This window comes from Pelobates fuscus, chromosome 4 (assembly GCF_036172605.1).
Source record: "Pelobates fuscus isolate aPelFus1 chromosome 4, aPelFus1.pri, whole genome shotgun sequence".
NCBI classification, from domain to species: Eukaryota; Metazoa; Chordata; class Amphibia; order Anura; family Pelobatidae; genus Pelobates; species Pelobates fuscus.
The window spans coordinates 312,361,614-312,376,766 of NC_086320.1; the positions used below are offsets into that span (position 1 = coordinate 312,361,614).

Genomic DNA, 15,153 nt, shown 5'->3' on the forward strand with positions numbered 1-15,153 from the left:
CTTGCCCCACTTTTTGGAAGTCTTCTTACCTACTCTTATTGGTGGAGTCCCACTCAAGGGTGGAGGATATCAGATATATGGAGAAATATATATAAGAAATAAAACAAGCCAGACTTTCAGCCTATTGGCTAGAGAGCACAAGAATGAAATTGTAAGTGCCTCTCCAAGTTTAACAGTCTTCAGTGAACTTTTGATTGGCTGGCTGGCTTGTAACGTGCATTCTCAGGTTAGTCTCCCACGAGGCTTGTCCATTGATTTCATTATATCCATGGGTGGTTTACATTTTTGGACCAGAGGACTGGGCATCCCTTGGTCAGATTTAGGAGTAAGGACATGTAGGGTTTTATTGATATTAGAGGGAAAAGTCACCCTCTGGCCCTGTAGATATTAGTAGTGGGTGATTGGACATTTATTGAGATAAGGGGCTTGGGGACGCTGGTTAACAGTGGGTTCTAGGAAAACCCACACATTTTTATGTATTGATCAATTTAACAAAATGATGAGAGAGACAATCATCTATTCATTGAGGTGAGAGACAACTGTCTCTCTCTTATTGCTCACTGACATATATATTGTTTCCGTGACTGGCAGTATTATGGCAGAAAAAGAAGAAGAATTTGCATTCTTTTCAGCTGTAACATGGCACTTAGATCATATTTCCTCTAGTTTCACATGTCATGTTATGTCATGCAAAGTCTGCTATTGCTGGGAAAAAAAACACATGAAAAAACACACTGAAAGTAAACCAACCTGTCTTCACACACTTATATCTGTGTTGGTTGTACTTTACAGTGTGTTTGCAACAGTAGCTTTTTTACATCTTTTTGTTTTTACATTCAATGTTTATTGAAGGATTCTTAAAGAATGCAAAACTTGTAACAGAGAAAATTATATCAACAGTGAAAACTATTGGGGTAATAAAAATACCCAAACAAGGTGCCAAAAAAAAAAAAAAAGAAGAAAAAGCCAACAGTTACAATTAAAGTTATTCTTTGTGCCAAGAACAGATTTATTTCCATGCGTAAAAAGCATTAGTAATACCAACACTCCTGTAGATAATTACTACTAAAAATTCTTCCAGGTTTCCATAGTCGACTACTGTGTTTAACATGTTCACGCTACTCATATTTGCTTACACTGATGACGTCTGATTATTGTTTTACAAACTGCATGTATATCAACAGAAGGCGCATTTTCAAATTAATTGCTGCAGCAACTCTACCCTGAGATTTGCTTAGCGCATGCGCACTTCACCTGTAGCCACATAAGTAAGTGTTTGCACACACCTGGCTTGCAAAATGTCATAGTTATTTATTGAAAACTACCTATACTATGCTTCTAGAGAGGTATTATTTCTTAAAAATGTTTAAGTATAGAAAAAAATATATTTTTTATGTATGATGCACTGAGAATTTTTAGTTGTTAACTTTTTACTTTTGCAATATGGAAACAGTCAATAATTGCTAACAGAAGCCACAGTCATTTTCACATGAATGGAAATGAGTCCAAAGTGATTAAAGGAACACTTAAGACTTTAACTTGCTGAAGTGCTCTATGTGTGAAGACTGTCTTGTTTTTCATTTTACAAAACATGCAGATTTCAAAAGAAACTGGCACTTTCATAAAGTAATTTTGATACACCTCCTGGATATCAACATGTCCTGTTACTTCCTGGTTTGGTTAGCTCAGTGGAGCTAAACTCAAGAGGCAGCAATTACTCAGAACACCTGCCTTGCAAAGACGTCTTTGAGTTGCACTGGGAAGTCTGTGATTGGATAGCCACAGAAAGTCTGGGCTAGGTTAGAAGTGGAGGGCTTGCAAAGGCAGCAGACAAGAGATCTGCAGTTTTTAGATCTAACCCCAATGAATAAATGCTTCATTAAATTCATTCAAGTTTTTATTTAGAGTATATCTACAAAAAAAATATTTTTATTACCGTATATACTCGAGTATAAGCCGAGTTTTTCAGCCCATTTTTTGGGCTGAAAAACCCCAACTCGGCTTATACTCGAGTCAGAGTCTGTATTATGGCAATTTGCATTGCCATAATACAGACAGGGGGGAGAGGGGGGCTGGCAGAGCTGTAACTTACCTTTCCTGCAGCTCCTGTCAGCTCTCTCCTCCTCCGCGCCGTCCGTTCAGCACCTCGGTCAGCTCCCAGTGTAAGTCTCGCGAGAGCCGCGGCTCTCGCGAGACTTACACTGGGAGCTGACAGAGGGAGCTGCACAGACCGCGCGGAGGAGGAGAGAGCTGACAGGAGCTGCAGGAAAGGTAAGTACAGCTCTGCCAGCCCCCCTCTCCCCCCCACTGAACTACCAATGCTGGACCACCAGGGAAGGAGAGCCCCCCTCCCTGCCATATATCAAGCAGGGAGGGGGGACGAAAAAAAAAATATATAAATAAAATAATAAAAAAAAAATTAATAAAAAAAAAGGGGTAAAAGGACCACTATGGGAGGGGGGGGGGTATAAGGACCACTATGGGAGGGAGGGGGGTATAAGGACCACTATGGGAGGGGGGGGGGGGGTATAAGGACCACTATGGGAGGGAGGGGGGTATAAGGACCGCTATGGGAGGGAGGGGGGTATAAGGACCGCTATGGGAGGGGGGGGGGTATAAGGACCGCTATGGGAGGGAGGGGGGTATAAGGACCACTATGGGAGGGAGGGGGGGGTGTAAGGACCACTATGGGAGGGAGGGGGGGGTGTAAGGACCACTATGGGAGGGAGGGGGGGGGGTAAGGACCACTATGGGAGGGAGGGAGGGGGGGGGGATAAGGACCACTATGGGAGGGAGGGAGGGGGGGGATAAGGACCACTATGGGAGGGAGGGGGGGGATAAGGACCACTATAGGAGGGAGGGGGGGATAAGGACCACTATGGGAGGGAGGGGGGGGATAAGGACCACTATGGGAGGGAGGGGGGGGATAAGGACCACTATGGGAGGGAGGGGGGGGATAAGGACCACTATGGGAGGGAGGGGGGGATAAGGACCACTATGGGAGGGAGGGGGGGGATAAGGACCACTATGGGAGGGAGGGGGGGGGATAAGGACCACTATGGGAGGGAGGGGGGGGATAAGGACCACTATGGGAGGGAGGGGGGGGATAAGGACCACTATGGGAGGGAGGGGGGTATAAGGACCACTATGGGAGGGAGGGGGGGATAAGGACCACTATGGGAGGGAGGGGGATAAGGACCACTATTGGAGGGAGGGGGGTATAAGGACCACTATGGGAGGGGGTGGGATAAGGACCACTATGGGAGGGAGGGGGGGTATAAGGACCACTATGGGAGGGAGGGGGGGTATATGGACCACTATGGGAGGGATGGGGGGGGATAAGGAACACTATGGGAGGGAGAAGGGGGATAAGGACCACTATGAGAGGGAGGGGGTGGGATAAGGACCACTATGGGAGGGGAGGGGGAAGTAAGGACCACTAGGGGAGGGGAGGGTAAGGACCACTAGGGGAGGGGTGAGTCAGGACCACTGGGGGGGGGGAGTGAAGGAACACGGGGGTGGGGAGGTAAGGACCACTGAGGGAGGAGGAGGGGAAGTCAGGACATATGGGGGGGGGAGGGGCGGCAAAAAATGTTTTGCCTACGGCGGCAAATATCCTTGCACCGGCCCTGCACACACTGCATTCATGCACACACACACTGCATTCATGCACACACACACTGCACTCATACACACACGCTGCACTCATACACACACACATACGCACACACTGCATTCATTATACACACACTGTAAATAAATATTTATTAAATATATATTTTTTTTAGGATCTAATTTTATTTAGAAATTTACCAGTAGCTGCTGCATTTCCCACCCTAGTCTTATACTCGAGTCAATAAGTTTTCCCAGTTTTTTGGGATAAAATTAGGGGCCTCGGCTTATATTCGGGTCGGCTTATACTCGAGTATATACGGTAATTTTGTATTTGGGCAGTGGAATTTCCCTTTAAATTAACAGTTTTATTTTAAAATGTATATCTTTATTTTTAATGTTAGAGTGTTCCTGTTAGTGTTTAGATTATTAGGACTCTTGTTTAAAAAAAAAAAAAAAAAAAAAACATTTGCTCTGAAACACACATTTATACCAGAGTCAGGTCAGTCTCTTACTATAGCTGGTTCACCTAGGTTCCCCCCCCCCAATATTATAAATAGATCCCTCACCTGCCACCAATAGAGTAGTTTCCACCAACGGGGCAGGGGCAGGGGCTGGGTGTGTCTCATTATGTATTTCAAAGTCTATCACTTGATGCCTAAGGGTGGGGGTGCGGCGGGAGATAATGTACAATGCCCAGACTCTAGTTTTAAATGTTTAGCAGATATGGCACTAATTGCTGGATGGCAGCTGGGGTCAAAGGGAGATTTCATATCTCCTTTATAGTAATAAAGGGGTCGTATTAATTCCCATAGGCTTTTTATTTATTTATTTTAACTTTAACCGGCCATATAATTAACATTCATGCCTTAGAGGGTTTTAAACTATTGACCGCTAACTGCTAGCCCTGCCACTGGACAAGTTATACTTAAAGTTATCATTCACTTACAGGAAATCGTTTGTGAATGTGAATGTGTTCGGTCTGAATTTTATTATAACCGGTGATTTGTTAAACTTCCGAATCATATGCTTTGTATATAGCTTTTAATCCAGACACCGAATGCATCCAGGTAACTGCTGCAGATTCGCTTGGGCGGAATGAATTCAATCTGTATTTTGCTTAAGTAAATGTGAGAATTGCCAATGCAGATGGAATATCACCATGTAAGCTGGATTTTGTCCATTCATCCAATCAGTTGTTTAGTGAATAACCCTGCTAGACTTACACTCAGCCACAACATTAAGTCCACCTGCCAAATATCGTGTATGTCCCCCTTGTGAAGCCAAAACAGCTCTGTTGAGGCATGGACTCCAAAAGATCTCTGAATGTTTCCCGTGGTATCTAGCAACAAGACATTAGCAGCAGATTCTTTAAGTCCTGCAAGTAGCGAGGTTGGACCTCAATGCATCCAATTTATTGTTCCAGCAGGCCATTGCCCATAGTATAACACTGCCTCCACCAGCTTGCCTTCCTCCCATAGTGCATCCAGCTGCCATCTCTCCCTAGGTAAACAAAGCAATCCACCTGATCTAAACAAAAACGTGATTTAACCCCTTAAGGACCAAACTTCTGGAATAAATGGGAATCATGACATGTCACACATGTCATGTGTCCTTAAGGGGTTAAATGAACAGGCAACCTCCTTTCATTGTCCCACAGTCCAGTTCTGATGCTCAAATCCACTTGAAGACTTGCTGTTTTGGAGATGCTCTTGCCTAGTCGCCTAGCCCTATTTGGCGCTTGTCAAAGTTACTCAGATCTTTTCTCTTAACGATTTTAATTCCTTCCAACACATGAAATTCAAGAACTGATAATTCACTTGCTGCCTAATATATCCCACCCCTTGTTGTGGGTGATTAGTGTATTTTCCCCCTCACACCTCTGTAGTTTTCCTCACTGTTTACCTCATTAGTTTCCATATTTCACTCTAATGTATTTTCCTCTTCTTTCCCAGCCCTTTTTCCTCTTCCTCCCTAAAAAGTTTATCATTTCCTTTTAACCAAACCATGTCAGAGGGCATTATCTTTTATAGCAAATCTTATTTTGAGTTTTACGTAACAATAACTGTACAAAGCAACAAATGTAAGAGAAAAAGTAACGAGCATATAAAATGCACTTTACAAGTGAATAAATACTCTTATGAAAACATGATCGAGAAAAAAAAAAAAAACCTCATCTGTCTATCAAGCTATTTTTCATTTACCAATGCACAAAATACTAAATATTTTAGACCCACAATACAGGAGTTTGTTGTCTCTATTTGTCCAGTTATCTCGACTGATGGAACAACTTGATCGACTGATGGAACACATCAAGTAAAAGCAGAAAAAAATATGACGGCCCCAATACTAAATATACAGCTTCTAACGATTTACTATAACAAACTGTAGCTATAAAGGTGAATATTATAAAGCTAATGTTTGTTCAGATGTAAAAGTTCTTCCATACCAGGGGCACTGGGGAAGGTAAAACCTTTATTCCATACCTCATTCGAAATCTTGTTTTTATGCTATTTCTTTTTAAAATCTGCACTAACTCGTTCTTTCAGGAATGTTGATTGATTACCTAGCATTAAGTTATTGTGTGTGCTTTTGCGATAAGCATCATGTGATTCTTGAAATAACTATGCTGACATGGGGTTAAGACAAATAAGCAACACATTTGTAAAACACAGATTTATAAAAAAAAAATATTAAACTATTAATACAACACCCAGTCAATGCCTTGGGGGAAAGTAAAGCATTGCTTAGCGAGGCCAAGCCCTAGCCATTAGCAAACATATTTACAAGAAAATACGTTCCTTTTTTACTTGATAATTATCTCTACATATGAAGTTAGAAACATTAAAGAAGTATTAATTATGCAAACATACCCGTGAAAATGCATTATGGCCATAGATGTCTCTTTAAAACAGAAAACTAGCAAAAAAAATTTTTTATTATACAATTATATTATGCTGAACTTTTCCCTGTTTGCTTTGTAATTTGTTTGAATAGGAACAAGGAATTTGCTTAAAAAAATTACTAACTCCATTGCTGTCCACACTGACACATTTAGAGTTATTCAATAATGTGGGAATTGATAGGACATCAAAATTAAATCAAAGTAAATTTCTAATTTTAGGTCAAAAAAGATCAATTAAAAACATAACTGACCTGAAGATTTTTTTTCCTGTTTTGCTATTCTGGCCTAAAATATAAAACTTTGAATTCCTGACAATGCTAACTTTATTGAATAACTCTGCTAGTCAGGCACAAATACAAATCTTGACCTACAAACAAAGATAAAGAAACACTCTAATGAAAATAATATAATATATTTTCTAATTAAATGTGTTTCCTTATCAGCATAGATTACTGTGCCCTCTTATTGAACAAGAATTCTTTAAAATCGCATTTAAACGTACCTGTAGTCCAGGAACAAGACAGACTCCTCCTTGAAACTGCTATGTTTTCAGCTGCAGGGTTAAAACTAGAGGGACCTGCCACCCAGACCACTTCATTGAGCTGAAGTGATCTGAGTGCCTATAGTGGTCCTTTAAGTGTATGTGTATCTGCATGTACTAGCGTGCATACCGCTGTTGCAGGGGTCGCAGCCCTGCAACCAGGTGCCCGCCGCCATGTGTAGCGGCCCCGGCCCGCACAGAGTAAGTGCCGGGGGGGCGGGGGCCCGTGGACCAGTTATTGCACCGGGGACCCATGGATCGTGTGTATGCCACTGCTGATCGGTCTGCTGTTACGTAGCCCCATAAGCGTGCTTATGCAATGCATTTTGTTCTGACACATTTCTATCATGGCCAGCATTACGTTTTTTCAGGAATTTGAGCTGCAGTAATACTTCTCTATGAACAAACCAGACGGGCTAGCCTTTGCTCCCCATGAACACCCTGATGTCAGTTCACCAGTTATTCTTCCTCGCACCACTTTTTGTAGGTTCTAACCACTACCCTGGAACACCCCACAAGACTTGCCATTTTGGAGAGGCTCTGACCCAGTTGTCTAGCCAATTCTCTATTTTGCCCTTGTCAAAGTCACTCAGATTTTTTTTTTTCATGTGCCAATTTTCCTGCTTCCAACACATGTAATTGAAGAACTGACTGTTCACTTGCTGCCTAATATATCCCACCCTTTGTCAGGTGCCTTTGTAATGATATAATCAATGTTATTCACTTCACTTGTCACTGTTTTTAATGTTGTGGCTAATCCTTCATAGCATGACCATGATAGCTCAGTATTTAATAAACAATGAAAAGTCCCAAAAGTGTCTTGGTAGAGTGTCTGGAGGTGCGTTATTGCTAATTTGGCACTCTCTGATACAGAGAGTACTGATACAGATAAGTAATGATACAGAACTTTCAGACAGTGTATGGTAAAAGAAAAATTATTACTTGTTTCACATCTTACATAATTATTGTCTTGTTTTGTTGACTCTACACGTTTTTAAAATGCAGAAAATACTTTTATAAAAGTCTTGAATGAGGAGTGAAACATTGATTACTGTAACTATATTGCTGTTTTCTATTAAATAAATTTTCAGACGTACCAAAGGTGAGTTCTATTTTTATACTTTCTGTTCATTACTGTGTATATCAGTGGATAAAAGATTATTTGTTACCTTTTTTTATATTCACTAAGTGGAAGTACAATGATATAGCTGTCACTGGGGACTAAATCCAGTGTTAGTTGTACCTACAAGCCCTGGACTTAGTCTATTCAGATCAATGTTATGGGGCATTCACAAAAGCTCTCTTGGACAGGTAGCCCTGCATAGCCTGTCCAAAAAACAAAGTAAAGACAAAATGGGAATCAGGGGCACACTCTGAACATGTATTTCGCAGGAATGGTACTGCCGTAATGACCGAAATATATACATTATACAGTGCACACTTAAAAATACATTTTTAAATTTTATAAGGCTACCTAAAATCACCTATCTCAGCATACAAATATGGGGATTCAGTTTCACCATATGGCCATATTGTTTACTGACATAGGGGATTTTAAGTAGCTTAATAAAATTTAAAACTGTGTTTTTATGTGTGCGCTGTGCCTTAATCTGTATCATGTACACATTTTGGTAACTACGGCAGCACCATTACAGTGAAATGCATGTCCTGGGTGTGCATGTCCCCCGCCAATCCACTTTTTGTCTTTACTATGTAAGTTTGGAATCCAAGACAGATTTATTTTGGGTTGAGTCCCCTGCCCAGCCACCCAGCTTCAGATGCCCCTTTGGAGGTGACCTCAAGGAAGTATAAATTTGAGGAGGATTTTGACAGTAATGTCACGTTAATTATAATTTTCATAGAGCAGATACATGATATGCTTTGTGAGTATATACATCACTTTAATTGTTTGTTTTGACACTGCATTTTTTAAATTGCATTTATCACATTAAATTAGCAATATTTATATTCATTATGCTCTTTTAACAGATTATTAAAATGCACTTTAGCTTATTTAGCAGTAGCACTATTTAATTTGTCTGCCAAGTTGGAATAGTGTAGGGCCCACCGATATTGGGGTACTGTAACATACTGGTAAGCTCAACACAATTTTGACATGTGGTGGAACTGAATCCCCATATTTGTTTGCTAAGATAAGTGATTTTAAGTAGCCTTATAAAATGTAAATCTGTATTTTTGTGTGTGCACTGTACCTTAATTTGTATTAAAGGACACAACTTCTGGAATAAAAGGGAATCATGACGGAATATTTCCATCATGTGTCATTAAGGGGGTTAAAAAAAAAATATTGTGGAGATATTTTATTAAGACAGGGTGGTTTTACCTGTTACTATATTTACCCACTTCAAGTAAAAATAACAAGTACTACTACATTCCACAAGAATTAAAAAGATGTTCTATAGCTAAAACTGAAAAGATTTTCCTACAACAAAATATTAATATAGAAATACAATATATTAATAGTAAAGTAATTTAATTGATTTACAATGATACCTGACAGTAACAGAAAGCAAAATGAAAACTTATCCTCTTTCTATCCGGCCGGAGAACATGGCGGACATACAGGCCAAGAAGCTGCTTGGCGATGCCAGCAAGGTCAGTCTCCCTTGTTTTTAAAAGAACGTTGGCGGATCCAAGGCAGCAAAACAGATTCTGGTCATTGACGGCAGGGGTCATCTCCTTGGTAGATTCGCCGCCATTGTTGCTAAACAAGTTCTGCTTGGTCGCAAAGTTGTAGTTGTGCGATGTGAAGGAATAAACATTTCTGGAAACTTCTACCGTAACAAACTTAAATATCTTGCTTTCCTCCGTAAACGCATGAACACCAACCCTTCCCGTGGGCCATACCATTTCAGAGCCCCCAGCCGCATCTTCTGGAGGACCGTAAGAGGTATGCTCCCCCACAAGACAAAGAGGGGCCAGGCAGCTCTGGATCGACTGAAGGTTTTTGATGGCATTCCTCCTCCTTACGATAAGAGGAAGAGAATGGTTGTCCCAGCAGCATTGAAAGTCGTTCGCCTGAAGCCAACGCGTAAGTTTGCGTTCCTGGGTCGTCTTGCCCATGAAGTTGGATGGAAGTACCAGGCTGTAACAGCTACTTTGGAAGAAAAGCGGAAGGGAAAGGCTAAAATTCACTATGAGAAGAAGAAACTGGTCATGAAACTGAAAAGGCAGGCAGAGAAGAATGTAGAAAGCAAAATCGCAAAGTATACAAATGTTCTGAAACAGTATGGCACCCTTGTTTAAATAAAGAACTCTTCTGCTCTGGAATAAAACATGTAGAAAGTCTTTAAAAAAAAAAAAAAAACTTATCTTATTAATGAAAACATAGAAACATGGAATGTGACGGCAGATAAGAACCATTCGCCCATCTAGTCTGCCCAATTTTCGGAATACTTTCATTAGTCCCTGGCATTATCTCATAGCTAGGATAGCCTTATGCCTATCCCACACATGCTTAAATTCCTTCACTGTGTTAACCTCTACCACTTCAGCTGGAATACTTCCTGATATTATTTTTTAACCTTTGCCACTCTAATTTAAGACTATGTCCTCTTGTTGTGGTAGTTTTTCTTCTTTTAAATATAGTCTCCTCCTTTACTGTGTTAATTCCCTTTATGTATTTAAATGTTTCTATCATTTCCCCCCTGACTCGTCTTTCCTCCAAGCTATACATGTTATGATTAGTGATGTCCCGAACTGTTCGCTGGCGAATAGTTCCTGGCGAACATCGCTTGTTCGCGTTCGCCACGGATGGCGAACACATGCGCAGTCCGCCCCCTATTCGTCATCATTGAGTAAACTTTGACCCTGGCCTGTACCTCACAGTCAGCAGACACATTGCAGCCATTCAGCAGCAGACCCTCCTTCCCAGACCCTCCCACCTCCTGGACAGCATTCATTTTACATTCATTGTGAAGCTGCATTCTTAGTGAGAGTAAGGACAGTGTAGCTGCTGCTGATTTGATAGGGAAATTGATAGCTAGGCTAGTGTATTCAGTGTCCACTACAGTCCTGAAGGACTCATCTGATCTCTGCTGTAAGGACAGCACCCCCAAAAAGCCCGTTTTAGGGCTAGAACATCAGTCTGTTGGTTTTTTTTTGTGTAATGTAATTGCAGTTGCCTGCGTGCCACCCAGCCTGTGTGTCAGGCTCACAGCATATACTGTGCCCACTTGCCCAGTGCCACCACTCACTCACTGGTGTCACAATAGCTTGCATTTAAAAAAAAACTAAAAAATTTTGACTGTAATATAATAGCAGTCAGTTTCCTTCACTAGTGTGCGTTTCAGGACCTGCCCAGTGCCACCACTCATATCTGGTGTCACAATAGCTTGCATTTAAAAAAAAACAAAACTTTTTGGACTGTAATATAATAGCAGTCAGTTTCCTTCACGAGTGTGCGTTTCAGGGCCTGCCAGGGCACAGTGTCACACAAGTGCCACTCATGTCTGTTGTCACAGTAGCTTGCACGCATAGTACCACTAATCGAAAAAAAAATGACTGGCAGAGGCAGGCCACCCCGCAGGGGCCGTCGTAGTCATGGTTCTGTGATTCCCTTTGGCCCTAGAATAATGCCCAGTGGTCAGAGGCCACGTACCCTGAACTTGAAAAGTTCTGAGGACATAGTTGACTGGCTAACACAGGACACCCAATCTTCTACAGCTTCCGCTTGGAACCTCGACGCACCTTTCTCCTCCAGCTTAACTTCGGGCACCTCTAAAGTTACCACTCGCCCGCCTGCCGCAACCACCAACACTAGCACCACAGCCGCTTCACTTGGTATGTCAGAGGAGTTATTTACACATCAGTTGGAAGAAATGAGTGATGCGCAACCATTATTGCCAGAGGATGTAGATAACAGGGATATATCTCAGTCAGGCAGCATTACACACATACGGTGTGATGATGATGATGTTGTACCCACTGCTGCTTCCTTTGCTGAGTTGTCAGATACAAGTGAAGCGGTTAATGATGACGATGCGTCCATGGATGTCACGTGGGTGCCCGCTAGAAGAGAAGAAGAACAGGGGGAAAGTTCAGATTGGGAGACAGAGAGGAGGAGGAGGAGATGAGTTGGAAGCAGGGGGGGGTTGTCGCAAGGAGCTAGTGGCACAGTCAGACAGCATGCATCGGCACCCGTGGTCAGCCAGACAGCACGCCAATCAACGCGTTGCCACCACCCGAATGCCGTCATTGCAGAGCTCAGCAGTGTGGCATTTTTTTTGTGTGTCTGCCTCTGACAACAGCGATGCCATTTGCAACCTGTGCCAAAAGAAACTGAGTCGTGGGAAGTCCAACACCCATCTAGGTACAACTGCTTTGCGAAGGCACATGATCGCACATCACAAACGCCTATGGGATCAACACATGAGTACAAGCAGCACACAAACTCAAAACCACTGCTGTCCTCCTTGCCCCCTCTCAACCATCTGCCCCTCCGTCTCTCGCCTTGAGCAGTTCCTGCTCATCTGCCCACAGTCAGGTGTCTGTCAAGGACATGTTTGAGCGTAAGAAGCCAATGTCACAAAGTCAGCCCCTTGCCCGGCGTCTGACAGCTGGCTTGACTGAACTCTTAGCCCGCCAGCTTTTACCATACAAGCTGGTGGAGTCTGAGGCGTTTAAAAATTTTTTAGCTATTGGGACACCGCAGTGGAAGGTACCCGGCAGAAATTTCTTTGCACAAAAGGCAATCCCCAACCTGTACTCGATTGTGCAAAAGGAAGTCATGGCATGTCTGGCACACAGTGTTGGGGCAAGGGTCCATCTGACCACTGATACCTGGTCTGCAAAGCATGGTCAGGGAAGGTATATCACCTACACTGCGCATTGGGTAAACCTGCTGACGGCTGCAAAGCATGGAATGCGTGGCTCTGCAGAGGAGTTGGTGACACCGCCACGACTTGCAGGCAGGTCTGCTGCCACTTCCTCTACTCCTCCTACTCTATCTGTGGCAAACCTAGCCACTTCTAGAACACTGGACTTTATATGCCAAAAGGTTGTCTGTATTTTGTTGTGTATGTACTTGGATGTATATTATGTTGCCATTGTAATTCGTATGCTAGCAGCCGTAAGCCACTAGCATTCATGTACTTCATTTCACGAACAGAGACTATCCGGGCTGTTCGTGAAACGAATACGGGCCCCCCTGATAGAACACACATTGAGGGACGTGTGGCGCTCGTTAACCGATTGCAACATTGTTGCAATCGGTAATTAAAGGCTCTCCTAGGTGCCCGTCGTTCGACTACCGACCACGCGGCGGTCGGCCATCTTGGATCCTTTGTCTCTTCAGCGGTGTTTGGTCGTCGAGTGCCTGGAACCGAAAATGGCTACTCGACAACACGAACACCGCTGGACTTCCAGAGCGGTCTGGAGTTCCGCCCGCATCACATTAAAGTTCCCCATCGGTGTTCGGTAGTTTTAAACCGGACTCGATGGTTAAGTCTATTTCGTGCACCATTCGGTAGTTTTAGCTGGGATCTGAGCGGTATTCTCATGAAATATAAACCCAGACACCAGCTATCTACCGACCGTCCATTCGTGCAAATAAGGTGAATTATGAGAAAGTTATGTATTTAAAAGTAAAATGCCGGTTCTGCTGCAAGGAGGGATAATCCACTTAACGGTGTATCCCAGTGGGAGTGTCCCTCTCGTGCAGCAGTGCCTGATGGGAGAAATGCCCAGAATGTTAAGTCCCCCATGTAGTCCCCTACTGTATTACCCCTGCTATGTCAGTATGGAAATCCCTTGCATGGGTACTTGAATAAATACTGGAAGCTGTGAATAAAGACCTCAGTTGACTCCCAGAACTGTGTTTCGGCCGGTTACTGGGGGATTTGGGATATTGCCTTACTTTTCAGCGCTGACTGTGGATTTACCCTTAATACCAGCGTAGATTGTGGATTTTAATATTGCACTCCGCTACACCATCCTCTTCCATAACCTCCTCGGCTGAGTCCTCTTTTGCTGCTGCGTCTTGCTCCACATCAACGGCACCCCCCCAGCTCCCCAGGTACTGTTCCACATCCCGGATACGGCAGTGTCACGCCGTCTTGGGGTTGACTTGCCTGAAAGTCACACCGGACCAGCTCTCCTGTCTGCCCTGAATGCACAGGTGGATCAGTGGCTGACTCCGCACCAACTGGAGATCGGCAAAGTGGTTTGTGACAACGGAAGAAATTTGTTGGCGGTATTGCATTTAGGCAAGTTGACACATGTGCCGTGCATGGCACATGTGTGTAATCTGATCGTGCAATGCTTTGTGCATAAGTACCTAGGCTTACAGGACGTCCTTAAGCAGGCCAGGAAGGTGTGTTGCCATTTCAGGCGTTCCTACACGGCCATGGCGCACTTTGCCAGTGAGGCGCTTGATTTGCGACAGCCCGACACGTTGGAATTCAACACTCCTAATGTTCGACCGCCTGCTCCAACAAGAAAAAGCCGTTAACGAGTATTTGTAAGACCGGGGTGCTAGGACAGCCTCTGCGGAGCTAGGAATTTTGTTGCCACGTTACTAGACGCTCATGCGCAATGCCTGTAGGCTCATGTGTCCTTTTGAGGAGATGACAAACCTAGTCAGTCGCACCGAAGGCACCATCAGCGACATCATACCATTTGTTTTCTTCCTGGAGCGTGCCCTGCGAAGAGTGCTGGTTCAGGCCGTAGATGAGCATGAAGAGAAAGAGTTGTGATCACCATCACCATCAGAAACAGCCTTATCAGCATTGCTTGCTGGACCTGCGGCAACGCTGGAAGAGGATTGTGAGGAAGAGGAGTCAGAGGAGGAATGTGGCTTTGAGGAGGAGGAGGAAGACCAACCACAACAGGCATCCCAGGGTGCTCGTTGTCACTTATCTTGTACCTGTGGTGTTGTACGTGGCTGGGGGGAAGAACATACCTTCAGAGAGATCACTGAGCACGAGGAACAGGACATAAGTAGCTCGGCATCTAACCTTGTGCAAATGGGGTCTTTCATGCTGTTGTGCCTGTTGAGGGACCCTCGTATAAAAAGGCTGAAGGAGAACGACCTGTATTGGGTGTCCACGCTACTAGACCCTCGGTATAAGCAGAA

At 43.5% G+C, this 15,153-nt stretch overlaps 1 pseudogene; it reads left to right on the forward strand.

Annotated features, from left to right (window-relative positions):
- The first annotated feature begins 9,612 nt into the window (after positions 1-9,612).
- LOC134608064 (large ribosomal subunit protein uL13-like) lies at positions 9,613-10,364 on the forward strand (annotated as a pseudogene).
- The last annotated feature ends 4,789 nt before the right edge of the window (positions 10,365-15,153 follow it).